General features: G+C 31.7%; 1 long non-coding RNA gene across 1 annotated transcript in view; it reads right to left on the reverse strand.

Annotated features, from left to right (window-relative positions):
- Positions 1-17,086, reverse strand: part of LOC140443383 (uncharacterized) — a 249,051-nt gene that overhangs the window by 67,467 nt on the left and 164,498 nt on the right. The window contains exon 3 of the long non-coding RNA XR_011951201.1: positions 9,821-9,856. This is a non-coding gene — a long non-coding RNA (uncharacterized lncRNA). The remainder of the gene's footprint in view (positions 1-9,820; positions 9,857-17,086) is intronic.

Consider the following 17,086-nt stretch of genomic DNA (forward strand, 5'->3'; position numbering starts at 1 on the left):
TGACAGCTAGTTTTATTTTTTGACATTTGGTAAATACCTAATCATAATTAAGATTTTGTTTTGTTTTTGTTTTTGTTTCTTAAAAAAGGTTAACCAGCATAGTTCCATTTAAAAGCTATTTTTCATTTCTAATTTTTTCCGTTGCAATTTATCGCCCATTAATAATTGTAAGTTCTTATAGTATCTACAGCTTCTAGAGTTTGTAAACGGATAGTAATATAGTAAATTTGTTTTTGTGTTTTATTATTACTATTTATTTTTGTAACTCTTTGTGGTGAGACAACAATAAATGTGTAATTTTTTTCCCTAAAAAAAGGAGTATTATTTCTTGTAAAGTTTTGTATTTTTTAGGAAGGAAGTGCCTTTTCTTTCATCCAGAAAAAAGATTCTCTTAAGCGGCGTCCATTTTAAATAGCTTGAGAACCTTCTTGTGTTTTTTGTTTGTTCCAGGAGATTCATGTAAGTACCCCTTTTTGTTTTACTTTTTGGTAGTTACCCCATTCCAGCCCCCTTGCCATTCACTTATCAACGATCCAGTTCTCCAAATTAACCCTGAGTAGCCGGTCGCAAACGTTCCGATTTGTTTTGCTTACCCTATCTCCACCCCAGTTATTTCAGTCCCTAATTTTCAACCCTTATAGTAATACCCTATGTGGTAGGCAAAATAATCGTTACAAATTGGATAATATTGGACATTTCAGAAGTGCAATATCCATTTGTGCCTTCAAAAGGAAAGAAATTGCTTTTGTATGTTTTTTTAAAACTTTTCTTTAAAAAAATATTTTTTTGTTTGCTGAAAAAAAGCGGTACTGAAAGGGATAAGCTAAAAAGTTGTTTTCAAATGGTTTTTTAGTAACAATTTTGACAAAATGTTGATATTTTATATAAAAAACTGAAGTGCAAGAGAATCGATTGAGATCTGTTAAATACCTCTAGAGCCACTGTTTGGGAAAATACAGTTGTTTAAATAATCGTTCTCCAGGATAAACAAACTTAATAACTTACAAAATATTGGGTCGGTCTAGCAGAGATTTAGCACAGTTTAATAACTCATTAATTGCCATAATTTCAAGAAGTTATGCTACATGTAATTACGTAAAAAACAAAGTTTATAAAACAAACATTTATAACATAATGACGGTATTAGATTTTTGTTTCGATACAGGGCAGCGGCAAGCCGCTTATACGTATTTCGATCTCTTTAGGTCTCATCAGAGCGGTATATGCCACTGCTCTGAATCGAAACAAAATCTATCCCGTCGTAGGCCAATAATTATCGAAATAATTATTTACAGACGTAACAACGCCATCTAATAACAACAAGAGAAATCATATGATTTCCTACCTGGCGAAACCGAATTCAAATTTTTACCACTGTGCTTTCTACAACTTGCAAAGCAAACAGCTTGATGAATTACTCGGCAAGGGAATCTAAAATATACATTCCACCTGCCGTTCATCATGGTCAAAATTCGTAGTGAATTCAGTTTCTGGTACTCCAAAAAGAGTAAAGAAATAAAACATAATGACGGTATTAGATTTTTGTTTCGATACAGGGCAGCGGCAAGACGCTTATACGTATTTCGACCTCTTTAGGTTTCATCAGAGCGTTATATGCTACTGCTCTGAATCGAAACAAAATACATCCCGTCGTAGGTCAATAATTATCGAAATAACTATCTACAGACGTAACAACGCTATCTAATAACAACAAGAGAAATCATACGATTTCCTACTTGGCGAAACCAAATTCAAATTTTTACCACTGTGCTTTCCACAACTTGCAAAGCAAACAGCTTGATGAATTACATTTATAAATTAATGCAAAAATAAGGGTTTTTGTAATTATCTCGGTCAATTTTATGTATTTTAATTTAAAAACTTCTAAATTAAAGAACTTTTTAAAATCTACACCTTTTATTTAAACCATTTTTCTCGAAAATGTATAAGAAACGTTTTATTGGTAAAAAATGATTTTTTTTTATTCATTTACTAGCGTATGTCTAGTATCTGAAAAGATTATATAAAGAAGACTTTAGAATTATCGCGGGAGACGGGTAAAAGAGAAATTATGGTGAGACGTATGGTCAGAAGTATCCACATTCAAATGAAAATAAAAAATAATCACAGTGACAAACTTATGTTCTGACATTGGCAGATTTTTAACAAATTTTATTTTCAATTAAATATATTTGAATTAATCAAAAGTTAAAATATGTACTATACAAAATTCATGAGTACTATTGATAAAATAGCAATTTAAATACATTTTTTACGGTTACTGTTAGCTGTGGCGATTACAACGACATGCTAAGTGAATTAACATGTCGATTATGGTAAAAAACAATGGAGCTTTAGAATACACCACTCGGCAACTTAAAACAATGCACATCCATTGACAACGCCAACCGCAGCGCGATGAATACCTCTTGAATAATATCAATACATAGATTGCCGAAGCTATGAAATTAAAATTGTTAATAAAATATATAAAATAATGAATTAAACATGTCGACAAAAAGGTATTGTTAATCAGTCTGAATTTATGCACCATCTCAAAATAAAGATATCAGGTCTAAAAAAAGATAATAAAATAATTTAGCAAATAGACATACTCTACAGGTACAGTAGTCCTTAAAAATATTTTTTTCACGTTGCGTGAAAAGCTTTTTACCGGATTCAGTGAGACCAACTAGTCCAGTCTGGTTATGCAAAAATCATCGAAGCAAACTTTTTCGCAGATATCTGAAGCTTTTAAGACAGGTGGGGGTTACTAGATGACGAATAGATGAAAAAATACTCATATTTTTACCTTGCGTTTTTATACAATACTTTATGGTCACAATAAGATTTTTTGTCTATAAGTTTTTTCCCTTATATTTTACATAAACAATATTTATATCATTTTTTTATATCAAGAACATCTTTATTTTCCCGTTTTTTAAATTAAAATTGATTAATAATTTACGGAGATATTTGCAAAAAAACAGTTTTTTTGCACTAATTTATAAATTTAATTAATTTTTTTATTAACAAAACAAAATGTTATTATAGTCCTTTTCCATCATATTGATAGCACATTATGTATGCAAATCCTCAACAGATCAAAAAACCATAGGCGTCACCCTATACTTGTTTTGAAATAAATAAAAAATATTAATATTTTAAGATGCCGTCAACAATTCATTATCTTTTAAAAAATCTTCTGTAAAATAAGTGTCCACCAATCTCACTATACCTTTTTTGTGCATAAAAAACGTCGGTATATATGCCACACGATTATTGTTAATTATACACGAAATTCACGAAATAAATTAATGTAAACAGTAATTTAAAGGTGATTATGGTTTTCTATACAAGTTATCGCCTGACACAAAAAGAATACCTTCTTTGAACGATTACCTGGAATTACTGATAAGGCTTCACTAATGATAGTTTAAGTAGTTTTTATGCCACATTACAGCTTATGCCAATAATATAAATTAGAAATTGTTTGCATCTTCCATTTAGTTTGTAGATGTACATTGTTCATGTCTTACCTACCTACGTTTTTGGTGTCGATATTTTGTTATTTGCATTTAAAAATGACGCCGACAACAGGTTTTATCCCGGTTAAGTGTAGTTTTAAAGGTGCCTTCAGTCTAAGAGAGAAAAATATAATATTAAATGTACACGATGCACTTGTACATCAACGCCCTTTAAGTAATGTTCGTGAAATCGTTAACATGTGTTCAAATATGACAGGGGTTGGAGAAGCAACAATTTATAGATTCCTAAAAGAAAGAAAAGGAGGAACTGTTTCATCTCCCAAGAAGAGTGGAGGGAGTAAACCCTTGGAAATTGAAGAAATACATAAAAACATGATAAGACGCAGCGTCCACTCATTTTTTTTTTAAATAATTTCCAACATTGGACAAAATCCAAACATTAATTAGAGAAAACGAAGAGTTACCAATCATAAGCAACAAGAAATTATGGGGACTATTGAGAGAGATGGGATTTCGTTGGCAAAAGAATAGAAGAAAATCCGTTTTAATTGAAAAAGATTATATTGTATGTTGGAGACGAGATTATCTAAGAACTAATAAAAAGTACCGAGAAGAAGGGAAAACAATTTTTTATTTGGACGAGACTTGGCTAAATGAAGGTCATACTGTACCATATCTATGGGTTGATACAAATGTGAAAAGTTCCCGTCAGGCATTCATCGAAGGTGTATCTACTCGAATAAACAATATTCCCGTTGGAAAAGGACGCAGACTCATAATAACTCATATTGGAAACGAATACGGTTTTGTCAATGGTGGATTATTAAGTTTTGCCTCAAAATCAACCAAAGATTACCACGAGGAAAAGACTGCTGACGTTTTTGAAGAATATTTTGAGCAAATGTTGGATTTAATTCCAAAAAATCTGTCATAGTCATGGATAATGCTAGTTACCATTCAAGACTAGCAGAAAAATTGCCAACAACAGCATGGAAAAAAGGAGAGATAATCGAATGGTTGGATAAACACGCAATTGAGTACAAGGAGAATTCGACAAAAAAGGAATTATTACCTATTGTAAGGCAACATAAAGCAGCTTATAAAAAATATATAATTGATGAAATGGCATTAAACCGTGATGTAATTATTTTACGTTTACCCCCATACCACTGTGATTTGAATCCGATAAAAAATATATGGTCTCAAGTAAAGGGTGAAGTCGGACGCAACAACAAAACATTTAAATTAGAATACTTACAACAATTATTAGAACATTCCTTATCAAAAGTAACTCCAGAAAATTGGAAAAATGCTGTTAGTCATGCTCACAAGGAAGAAAATAAAATGTGGAATTTGGATAATATGACTGATGCAATGCTGAAACCGGTAGTAATTAACATTAGAGTTGAAGATTCCTTAGATTCTGAAAAAGGAAGTGAATCTGAAATGGAATTTGATTAAAATAATATTCATTTTTTTACAAATCGGCCCCTGTTACGGCCACAAATTATTTTATATATAACCAATAAGATAAACATCTTACATTTCTTGCAAATTCATTAGTACCTGTTAATCTCCATCACTCCGACACCGGCAACTTTATTTAGGGATTAGTAACCCTCAAAACTATAGTATTCTATTCTGCTTCAACCTTTATACTTGGTGGTCATACTCAATTTAAAATTGTTTTCCTATATACTTCTGTAAACTTGTTGACAAATATCTATTTTTCATTGAGTCACCCGTATCAACAGTTTAGGGATTTGCATACATAATGTGCTATCAATATGATGGAAATGGACTATAATACATTTGAACATCGAGGAATTACCGTCTTTTAAATGTGTGCGAAATTTCCCCCGATCGGTCAAATAGTATAAAAGTTATTTAATTTATTTATCCCTTAGACTAAAAATTTAAACTATTGAACTTGCTCAATTAATGATGCTAGACACATTTGGCAAATTTCATAGGATTCTTTAAGACTTGAACTCTCTCAGAAGTTTAATGTATATTATGTTTTCATTGAAATTATTTACAAAATAAACGTTTGAAAAAGGGGTATGTTTTTTACTTATAAACAATTGTAATAACTTCTATATTTTTCAAGCTACAGACTTGTACGTACAACCATTGGATAGCTGGTAAAAAAAAACTCACATTAAAAAAACCTATGACCAATAGAAACGAAGTTAGGGACTATTTTTAAAAAAATCATATCTCCATTATTTATAAAACATTAAGAAGTAATATTTGCACAAATTTTAAATGAAAATCTAAACTTTATATTGAAACTTATCAAATTTATCAAATTTTTCGAAACTTACAGCCCTTCAAAACGAAGGTGCTTTCGAAAGATCGAAATAGGAAAGTGGAGAGGACAACTGTTTCAGCTCCATTTTTTTTTTTTTTTCGAGATCGGAACTTCAAATTGTAGAATGTAGAATGTAGAATGTAGAAAAAATTTACATTTTTTCGGCTTCCATTGTAGCTACAAGCCTCTTTTTTAATCTGGGGTAGATCGTCGAAATATGAATAACTTCATAGTTTTTACTGGCCGGGAAATATGGGAAACCTCGGAAAAATTGAGTCAATTTTTCATATATATTTTTTTATATTGTAACATATATTTTTTTTCATTTTATATCAATGATGTAATAATACTTATATATTTTTATATTTTATAAATTAAATTTCAGGTAATTTTTTACACATTATATTATTATATTCATTATAATTATGTTGATTTTCCGGGATTGAGATATGAAATGTATTGAATTTCAATTCAAGTGAATTTCAAATGGACTCAATTTTTCCAAGATTTTCCATATTTCCACTTTCCTATGTCGATCTTTCGAAAATACCTTCGTTTAGAAGGGCTGTAAGTTTCGAAAAATTTGATGAATTTTAAAGTTTCAATATAAAGTTTAGACTTTCATTCAAAATTTGTGCAAATTTTACTTCTTAATGTTTATAAACAATAGAGATATGACTTTTTAGGGACAATAGTCCCTAACTTCGTTCCTATTGGTCATAGAAAGTTGTTTTAATGGTAGTTTTTTTACCAGCTATGCAATGGTTGTACGTACAAGTTAGTAGCTTGAAAAATATAGAAGTTATTACAATTGTTTATAAGTAAAAAAACATACCCATTTTTTCAAACGTTTATTTTGTAAATAATTTCTATGAAAACATAATATGCATTTAACTTCTGAGATAGTTTAAATCTTAAAAAATCCTATGAAATTTGCTAAATGTGTCTAGCATCATAAATAGAGCAAGTTCAATAGTTTAAATATTTAGCCCCAGGGATAAATAAAGTAAATAACTTAAACTATTTGACCGATCGGGGGGAAATTTCGCACAAATTTAAAAGACGGTACTTCCTTGATGTTCAAATATATTAATAACATTTTATTTTGTTAATAAAAAAAAATAAAAAATTTTATAAATTAGTGCAAAAAACCACTTTTTTGCAAATATCTCCGTAAATTATATCAATTTTAATTAAAAAAAATGATATAAATATTGTTTATGTAAAATATAAGGGAAAAAACTAAAAAATCAAATTGTGACCATAAATTATTGTTTAAAAAAAAGGGAGGTAAAAATATGAGTACTTTTTCATCTATTCGTCATCTAGTAACCTCCACCTATGCCTTAAAAGCTTCAGATATCTGCGAAAAAATTTTTGACCTTTTTTAACCACACTGGGCTTAGCGTAACGGTTGACAATGCGCCTTACCATTTTGACATATTAAACAAAAGTTTAACTCTTGAACTCTTAAACAAAATGGGCATGAACTGAATATCAGCAAAATATTGTTTAATGGATTCAAATAGACAGAACACAAGTGAAAATGTCGGCAAAAGTTTCTTCTTCTTCTTCCTACTTTATAAATAGGCTTAATGCCTGTTTACTTCGGTTTTTAGCCCAAATTGACGTTGTCTGACCATCTTTTCCTCGGTCGTCCCAATGATCTTCTTCCATTTGGCGATTTGTCTCTTGCTATTCGTACTATTCTATTTTCTGTCATTCTTTCGATGTGTTGATTCCATTCCACTTTTCTTCTTTTGTTCCACGCGTTTATTTCTTCTATACCACATCTTGCTCGTATTTCCTCACTTCTTACTCTGTCTCTTAGAGTTTGGTTTTTTATTTTTCGTAAGACTTTGATTTCTGTTGTTTCCAGTAGTCTTTGTGTTTTCGTATCTGCTCTTGTTTCCGCTGTGTACGTCATTATCGGTCTTATTGTTGATTTATATATCCTAGTTTTCGTTTCCGTTGTGAGGTATTTGTTTCTTTAGATTGTGTTGTTGAGACATCCTGCTGCTCTGTTTGCCATGTTCACTTTCATGTTTTTGTACTTCTTCTTCCACTTTTCCGTAGCTTGACAGTTTTATTCGTAAGTATTCAGTTTCCATCACTTGTTCTATTATTTTGTTATTTACGACTAGTTTACATCGTCTCAGTTTCGCTGCTATCACTATCGTTTTAGTTTTCTCTGTTGAGATCTCCATGTTGTATATGAGCGCCGTATCTTCGAATTCTTTAATTAATCTTTGTAGGTCATCTTCATTTTCGGCTGTTATTATGGCGTCGTCGGCGTAGCATACTATCCGTATTTCCTTTTCTCCCATTTTATATCCTCTTCTTTTTTTAACTTTCTTTATGATTTCATCCATTATCAGATTAAATATTAATGGGGTCAGCGAATCTTCTTGTGTAATGCCAGTTTCATATTTGATAGAATGCGATAGTTTTCCTTTACATCTTACCATAGCTATGTTATTTTTATATATATTCTCAATGGTTTTTACTAAATCCAGTGATATTCCCTTTTCATATAATAAATGTATCACGTTCCGAATTCTCACTCGATCAAACGCTTTCTTCAAATCTATCGCGAATTTTCTTTTATTTGTCTTATTACAAAAACTGCATCCGTGCATAATCTTCCTGTCCGAAATCCTTGCTGTTCCTCTTGCAGAGATATTCGTTCGTTTATTTTTGTCCCTATTATTCTTGTTGTCAATTTGAGTGTTATTTAATAGATTTATTGCTCGATAATTATTGGGGTCTTTCTTATCTCCTTTTCTGAAGAACATCACCATGATCGCTCTCCTCCATTCATTTGGTATTCTGTTCGTGGTGATTATTTTATTAATAAGAAGTTGCAGTTGTTGTAAAAGGTGATCACCTCCATATTTTAAGAGTTCAGTTGGTATTTGATCTTCTCCTGGTGACTTTCTGTTTTTTAATTTGTTTATTCCTTCTTTCACATCGTTTTGGGAGATTTCGGTCTTTTCCTCAGTTATTATATTTGGCGTTTATGGTAAAGGTTCTTCGTTTTGTTTTTCAAACATTTCTGTCAGGAAGGCCATCCATGTATCCTTTTGTATGTGTTCTATTTCAGCTATTTCTTTCATTTCGCTTCTTTGCTGTCTTATGAAGCGCCATACTTGTTTCTGTTGTCCATAGAAATCCATCTCTAGTCCTTTTGTGATTTTTCTCAGTAATCTGTTTTTGTTTTTCTTACCAATTGATGAGTTTCAGTTCTTATTCTTTTATATTCTTCATATGATTCATTCGTTTTTCTGACTTATATTTTAAGAAAAGCTTTCTTTTTTTGGTGACATTTTTGTTTAACCTCTAGTGTAAACCATGGTGTTTTCGTTGACCACTTTTTGTTTATTATTTTCGTTCCAAGGGCTTCTCGAGCAGCATCCAGAATATGTTTCTTAAGTTTTCTCCAGCTAGTCTGTACATTGCTTTCATTTTCAATATTCTCCATTTGTATTTTCTGTTTTAGCCTTTTTTGATATAATGATTTTATGGAAGTCATCTCTTAAATTTTCTATTTTTATTATTTCCTCTGAATTGGTTTGTTTAAGCTTCTCTTTCCACCTTTCATTAAATCTAATTTTACCAAGTACCAAATAGTGATCGCTTCCCATATTGGGTGACGTCAAACTTCTCAAATCCACTATCTGTTTATGGTGAATATTTCTGTTTGTGACCACATAATCTATCATTGATCTATGTCCTCTTGTATTTTTAAACGTGTATTTGTGTTGAATTTTATGATCAAAAAATGTGTTGGTTATCCTTAGTTCGTTTAATGTCCAGAATTTCACCATTCTTTTTCCGTTTTCATTGATAACTTTTTCATTAAACCTTTGTTTTATTCCTGGTACTACTTCGTCTCCTATTCTGGCATTGAAATCTCCCAATAATATAAGTAGGTAATTCATTTTGCTTCACTCCGGTGAAGTGAAGAACACAAGTGAAAATGTCGGCAAAAGTTTGTAACATTAACTCAAACACTTACCTAACACTATGGTGAGTCACAACACTTTGGTAAAATCTGCAACAAGGAATTTTAAAAAATTAATTATATTCATAGTGAAAGCCATAGAAATCTTTAAAATGAATAGGTTTTAAGAAAAATAATTAAAATGGTAATTTAAAAATAAAGTAGCTTAGCTAGTCATTTGGTATTATATTAGTAGTATAATGCGCATCTTCAGCGGAAAGTGAGACAACTTTCCACAGAGGCAGAAAAACATCGCCCCCGTAGTGCGGTATAGAGAACAATATTACCGTAGTATCTAGGGAAAAGAGGACTTATGGACATAGGTGAGCAATGGGAGAAACAGGTTACCAATTTAAAAACTTATTTTCAGAAGAAGACCGAGACATCTACTATACATCGCGCAATTTGCACAGCACTTTTACGGTAACTTTTCTATTTCATTTTTACTAGTCGCTAGTTGCTTCTTAAACTGACAAACTCCAGACTGTCTTTTTCCTTTCTGTGATCAGTTGTGAGAAATATATTTCTTAGAGACCTATATCTACTATTATTTCTAGTTGGACTTTGTGAATGGCTTCTAGTTGTCAATCTAGGCAACCTTGTGACCTCGTTATTTGATCCTTCTTTCCTTGGTAGGAATAGTTTCTGCAATTAATTTGTAAATATCCTATTCTTTTAGCAATAAGTCAAAATTATTCGAAAAATAAATTCTCTATTGGAATAAAATAGGTTATCCCATAGAATAGAATAGAATGGAAATATGCTTTATTGTCACCGAAAATTGTACAATTTTATGGACAAAGCTTACAAAAAGTCAAAAAAATAACAATAACAAATAAAATTTACTAAAATTACATAAATCTTTAATATCACAAAATAAAAGATAATAAAATATAAAAACCATTGCAAAATTTAACTAAATTGCAAATTGCATAATAAAACCTTACGAATAAGTTTAAGTTTCTGCATGTAATATATATAAAAATACTTTAGTTGCTTGTACCTAAACGTACTGTTATTTCTTAGTTATTCGTTAAGAAACTCTTCCACTGAATAATATGTTCTTTCAGATAGATAGGCTTTTGTCAATTTACGGAACTTGAGGAAAGAAGTTGTAGATTTAAGTTCCAAAGGAAGATGGTTGTGTAATTTTTTTTGCCGAATATAATATAGATTTCTTTACTAACTCAGTGGACGGGATCGGTAAATACACATCAAAGCTTGAATTTCTGGTGAAGTAGGCATGATTAGGTCTTGCTTGAAAAACATGTAGGTATTTACGAATTAAACAAACAGTTTCTAGAATATATAAAGAGGGAAGAGTTAAAATCCCGTGATTTTTTAAGTAGCAATGTGTTTTCTACTAAGGCCAAAAAGGTACCGTATTGCTCTTTTTGTAATATAAAAATAACATCAGATTGGGCAGCTGTACTAGAATCCCAAAAGGGAAGGCCATATCGAAGATGAGACTCGAACAAAGACAGATATGTTATTTTGGAAGATACTAAATTGATTTCCTTCAAAATAGATCCTATTGTATAGCAGGCTGAGGCTAGTTTCTTAATTAATAAATCGATCTGAAGGGACCATTTAAGGTAGCTTATAGATATATAAAGAAGCATGGGTTGAAGAGCTTCTTTATAAAATAAGGCTACTGTCTTATCCACGTTAAAAAAGAGTAAATTAGAGTCGGACCAGGTTTTTATTTTAAGTAGATCAGAAGTTATAATTGCATGAAGAGTTGCAATATTAGAGTTCCTCCAGGTAATACTGATATCATCAGCAAAAAGAAAAAAATTTCCATCGATTTTTAAGTTAGTGATGTCATTTATAAAGATCAGGAAAAGTAGAGGACCCAGTACTGAACCTTTTGGTACTCCACATACAATGCTTTAGGTTCCTGAGGCTACACCAAATGCAATATTCTTTTAATATAGGCTTTAAATTCTTGCAGGCTTTGATTGTTTTTCATAATATCGAAATTTCAGTTGACTTTGGAAAATCTACTTTAGGTGGTGCTATCCATATATTTTCTCTAAAGTTTGAACGAAAGGGGTATAACTTGGTGCATCCTGGGGAAGAAACTGCAAAATTGGAAGCAGCCATATCTTTCTCAGTCCAGCCATTTGCTCTAGCTGCAGCTTCGAACTAAAAACCAACCATATTCGATGGACAAACAGCATAACCCATGCTGTTTGTCCATCGAATATGGTTGGTTTTAAAATTTTGCTAGTTCTAGTTGTGGTTCAACTATGGAAGATGATGAGGCTGTTTATTCAGATTCAACATTAGTTACTGAAACAGAAGCTTGGGTACCAATTTTTCTTGCTCACTCAGACCTTTGTACTATTTTCTTTTTTACATATGTTTTTAAATCGTTTTGTTTTTCTACTGTTTTGTTTTTTTAATCGGTTTTATATCATTCCGTTGTTCTTCTAATTTGTCCATTCTACTAGTAATTTGACTTACCTCTCACTTATAATTTTTATGAATTTGAGATAAACTATCTATGATTTCTACCTTTACGTTTCTACGCCTCTCCTCTTTCTCTCCCTATTGTTGTCTACAGCTCCCTTTTTTTTTGTCTACGATTCTCCTTTTCCTCTTCCTTTTTTGAAAACCATGTGAGGGTTCGGCGGACGTATCCATTTCTTTGTCAAATTCAGTAGATCTTCTATTAACCCTTAATATTTACTTAAGATCTCTTTTATCCCACCACTTTTACCAATGTTATACTTATTTAAAATCACTTTTACTCACAACAGCAAACAATATTACAATACTTGAAAACAACTTTAAAAATAAATAACAGGACATTATACATTTTCTGACATTCCGAACCTTACTAGACATTTCGATGACGTCTAGTAAATTCTAGATATTTTATTCTTCTTCTTTTTTTGTCAAGGGACTTTTTCTATATGGAGTAAATCTTACATAATTGTCAAAAAATATTTTATATTAAGAATATAATAACTACAGAAAAAACATTATTACATACATACATACATGTACATATACATTATCATACCTAACATACATAAATATGCAGATGGGAATAAGAAAATTATAATATTCACCTATTAAACACTTCTACTCATGTACGAAAAGGCTGCAAGCTACAACTTAGTTCACCACTGATTCGTCTCCGAGATTGTATATCTCGTTTTACTATGCAAGTAATACGTACGAGCGTCAAGTTTATGATTAACTGTCATTAAGTTATAATACAAATGCAGTGTATGATGCAACGCGGCAGAAAATCGGCTAAAATATAATTATGACATCACATCAGTTAAATAATTAAAAGGAGTATACAGACAATGATCTATTTGATCCTTAATGATTGTCAAATTTTTTAAAAACGATTGATTTTGTTATTTTTATATCGAAAACAAGATAAATCAAAACGCAAGTGCATTATCTTTTCGATATTCATTTCTGTTTTTAACAGTCTGTGTAAAATCTATTGTAATCTCCACCATAAAAACTGTACGATCATGTTTTGTGTGAAACTTGTACACTAGCCTAAGATATCGAAGAGATTCGAAGTGCGCAAATGATATAAAATGAAATACTGGTTAGAGATGCACGACTTTAGTTAATTCAGAACATTGTTACCGAGAGAATCGATCGAGCAATCGAAGTGTAAACACGCTATCAGTTATAGCAATTAGTGATAATTGAATTTTTAATTTTACCAAGTTTAAAATAATTATTCATAATTTTTATCTACTTATAGTTAATTTTCCTAATCAAATAAGTATGTAGTGATAAGTAGTAGTGAGTGCAGTCTCTTTGCATCTTTAAAACTAAAGTAAGATGCACAATTATTATTTTATTTTGAAGTAAATAAACAATCTACTAAAGTAAGAAATAAAAACAAAGACAGGTTTCTTATTAATTAGTTTTCGTGCCTCTTATCAGTCTGATTTGCTTCAAGGCAGGTCCGGCCTGAGGGGGTACAAATAGTTATTTGGAAATAATGGAACTTCAAAATAATGCTGCAACTATTACTGTCAACAATACTAACAATCAACAACAAAGTTACTCAAGAGCTCTTACCCAACCGAAATTCCCTTTAAAAAATCAAGCTATAGTTTTCAACTCCCTTAATGGAATAAAACTAGAAGAATATCTTATATCCATCGGAACGAAAATTAGTCCGAAAAATATACTTTTCTCGTCTAGGATATCTAACAATAGAATATGTGTTTATCTATCCAGTGTGGCAAAGGTCGATGAATTCATGAACACTGACAATGGAATAATTACAGTAAATTCAGAACAAATTCAAACTCGCAGATTCATTACTCCAAGCCAACGCTTATTATTATCTAATGTGTGTCCATCTATCCCACATGATTGTATAGAACAAGAACTCCGAGAACAAGGCTATAACTTAGTATCTCCTTTAAATTTTCTCAGAATTGGGACAACCAACCCTGAGTATAAACACATTCTTAGTTTTCGTCGTTACATCTATATATCACCTCCCAACAATACGGTCCCAGACTCGATTTTATTATCTAATGATAACATATCATATCGTATTTTTTTGTCTCATGAAAGCCAGCTGTGTTCAAAGTGTAATCAAACAGGTCATTTCTCAAACAATTGCTTAACTGCAGTAAGTCAAGAGCCTACAAACAATACCAACATCCCTACCTCACCAAATGAAATCCCTATCATGACAACTGTACAAGTAAATGAAAAATCTTCACCTTCCCAACCTCTAACCCATAACATAGCACCAAATACACAAAATAATAATAACGATATAGATAAACAACCAACCACAGACATATCTACGCCTTCCCCAAAAATAAAGGAATCAGAAAATGTACAACAAACAGGTTCCAAACGCAGTATTACAGACGTAATAACACCTCCTCCGTCCTCACAAACTGAAGTTACATTTTTAGTACCAACTACGCAGAGAAAGAAGACATCCAAAACTGATACTGAAGAAGAATCATGCTTGCCCAAAACACATGAACCAAAATCTAATGAAATACTGCCGTTACTGGAACCAACTAGGAAAATATTCGAAGAAGAATCGCTTAAACTCAGTTTTGATGAAATCGTCGATTTCTTTGTAAATGTGAAAGGAAACACAGATCCGTTAAGCTTAGTTAAAACATATACCGAGAGTGTTCATGATTTTTTGAACCTATTAGCTAAAATTCATCCTTATTACAAAGACCGAAGAATGAAAAACAGAAGCACGAGAATAAGACGTAAGATTATGAAGCAACTAAAAATGGACCCGATAGCAATGAAGATATATCTAGAAGAAGAATCCGACACCTCTGTCGATTCAGCGTAAAGTACATAGTAAATAGAAGCAATGGCGTCCATAATACAATGGAACGTAAACGGTTTCTTCAGCCGTTACGAAATGCTAAAGCATATTATCTCTGAAATCAACCCAATGATACTTTGTTTACAAGAAACCAACTTTAAGGATTCCAGCCATGCATTCAAGTTTCAAAAATACTCAAACTTTTTCAAACACAGACAAAACGCTGATATAGCCAGTGGAGGGGTTGCTATTTACGTCGATAAACAATATGAAGCCCAGCAATTACAAATCAACACACATAGCTTTGAAGCAGTAGCGATTACAGTAAACATGAAACAAACAATCAATATTTGCAACATATATTTACCTCCTGATCAAATTATAGTCCAAGAAGATTTTGATAATCTACTGCAACAAATCCCCAGCCCCCGCATTATTTTAGGCGATTTTAATTCACACAATCCTATGTGGGGTTCAACAAAAACTAACGCTAGAGGCAAGATTGTGGAATTTTGTATGACCTCACAAAATCTTAATTTGTTAAACGATGGTAGACCCACCAGATTTAGCATTCAAACGGGTAGTCAGTCGGCCATCGACATATCTTTATGTGATCCAATGTTATCCCCAACACTAGAATGGGACGTTATCCCGTACCTATACGGAAGTGACCACTATCCCATTAAAATTACGTTTCCACAACAAAAAAATAACAATATTACCACAACCCCATCGAAATGGAATACAAAAAATGCAGACTGGGAGAACTTTACAAAATACATACAAAATGAAATAAACAACATAAAAGATATTACTCTTAATGACATAGATAAAGACCTAGATACCTTCATATCAATAATTAAAAAAGCAGCAGAAAATCATATTGGAAAAACAAAAACACTAAAATATCATAAACCTTTACCATGGTGGACCACAGAATGCAAAGAAGCAGTAAAAACGTATAAAAGAGCCTTCAATAGGTATAATCATCACAAAACTAGTGAAAATATGGTAGAATACAAAAAACGTCGAGCAGAATATATATTCTCAAAAAATGCAGGAAAACATCATGGCAAAAATTCGTTGCAAGTATAAATAGTTCTACCCCAGCAAGTAAAGTGTGGCAAAATATAAGGAAAATATCTGGAAAAAAATGTTCAAATAAAATACCTTTCCTGGCAAAAGATAACAAAATTATAAGCGACCGAAAAGAAATTGCGGAGCTATTCGCCGGTGAATTTGAGTCAAATTCAAGTAACGATAACTATTCACCGGAATTTAAGCTCAAGAAACAAAGCATAAAAAAAACGAAGTTGGAATACTACTCTCAAGATGATAATATACTAAATGTGCCAATTACAATGCAAGAACTAAGGGATGCCCTAATGTCAACTAAAAACTCCGCTCCAGGTCCAGACGGCATACCATTAATTTTTTTGTTAAACCTACCAGAAAGTGGAATGTCTTGGCTACTAAAATTATACAATTTTATATGGACAAATCAGGTCTTTCCATCTTTATGGTCGGACAGCATTATAATTCCTCTGCTCAAGCCCAACAAAGACAGAACAAAGGTAGACTCGTACCGTCCTATATCACTCACTAATGTATCCTGCAAAGTTCTAGAAAAAATTATAAACAAAAGACTATTGTGGTACTTAGAACAAGAAAAACATTTAATTCCACAGCAAAGTGGCTTCCGTCAAAATAGATCATGCGTAGATAATCTATTAGATTTAGAATCAGAGATACACGAGGGTTTTGCAACTAATCAAGAAACCATCGCAGTGTTTTTCGATATTACCAAGGCGTACGATACAGTTTGGAGGTTTAACATTATATCAAAATTACACAAATGGGGAATCAGGGGTAATATGCTAAGATTCATAGAAAACTTTCTTCAGTCAAGAGCTTTCTCTGTGCGCGCCGATAATTCCACTTCAACAAAAAGAATTCAGGAAAACGGAACACCTCAG

This window comes from Diabrotica undecimpunctata, chromosome 6, assembly GCF_040954645.1.
Source record: "Diabrotica undecimpunctata isolate CICGRU chromosome 6, icDiaUnde3, whole genome shotgun sequence".
NCBI lineage: Eukaryota > Metazoa > Arthropoda > Insecta > Coleoptera > Chrysomelidae > Diabrotica > Diabrotica undecimpunctata.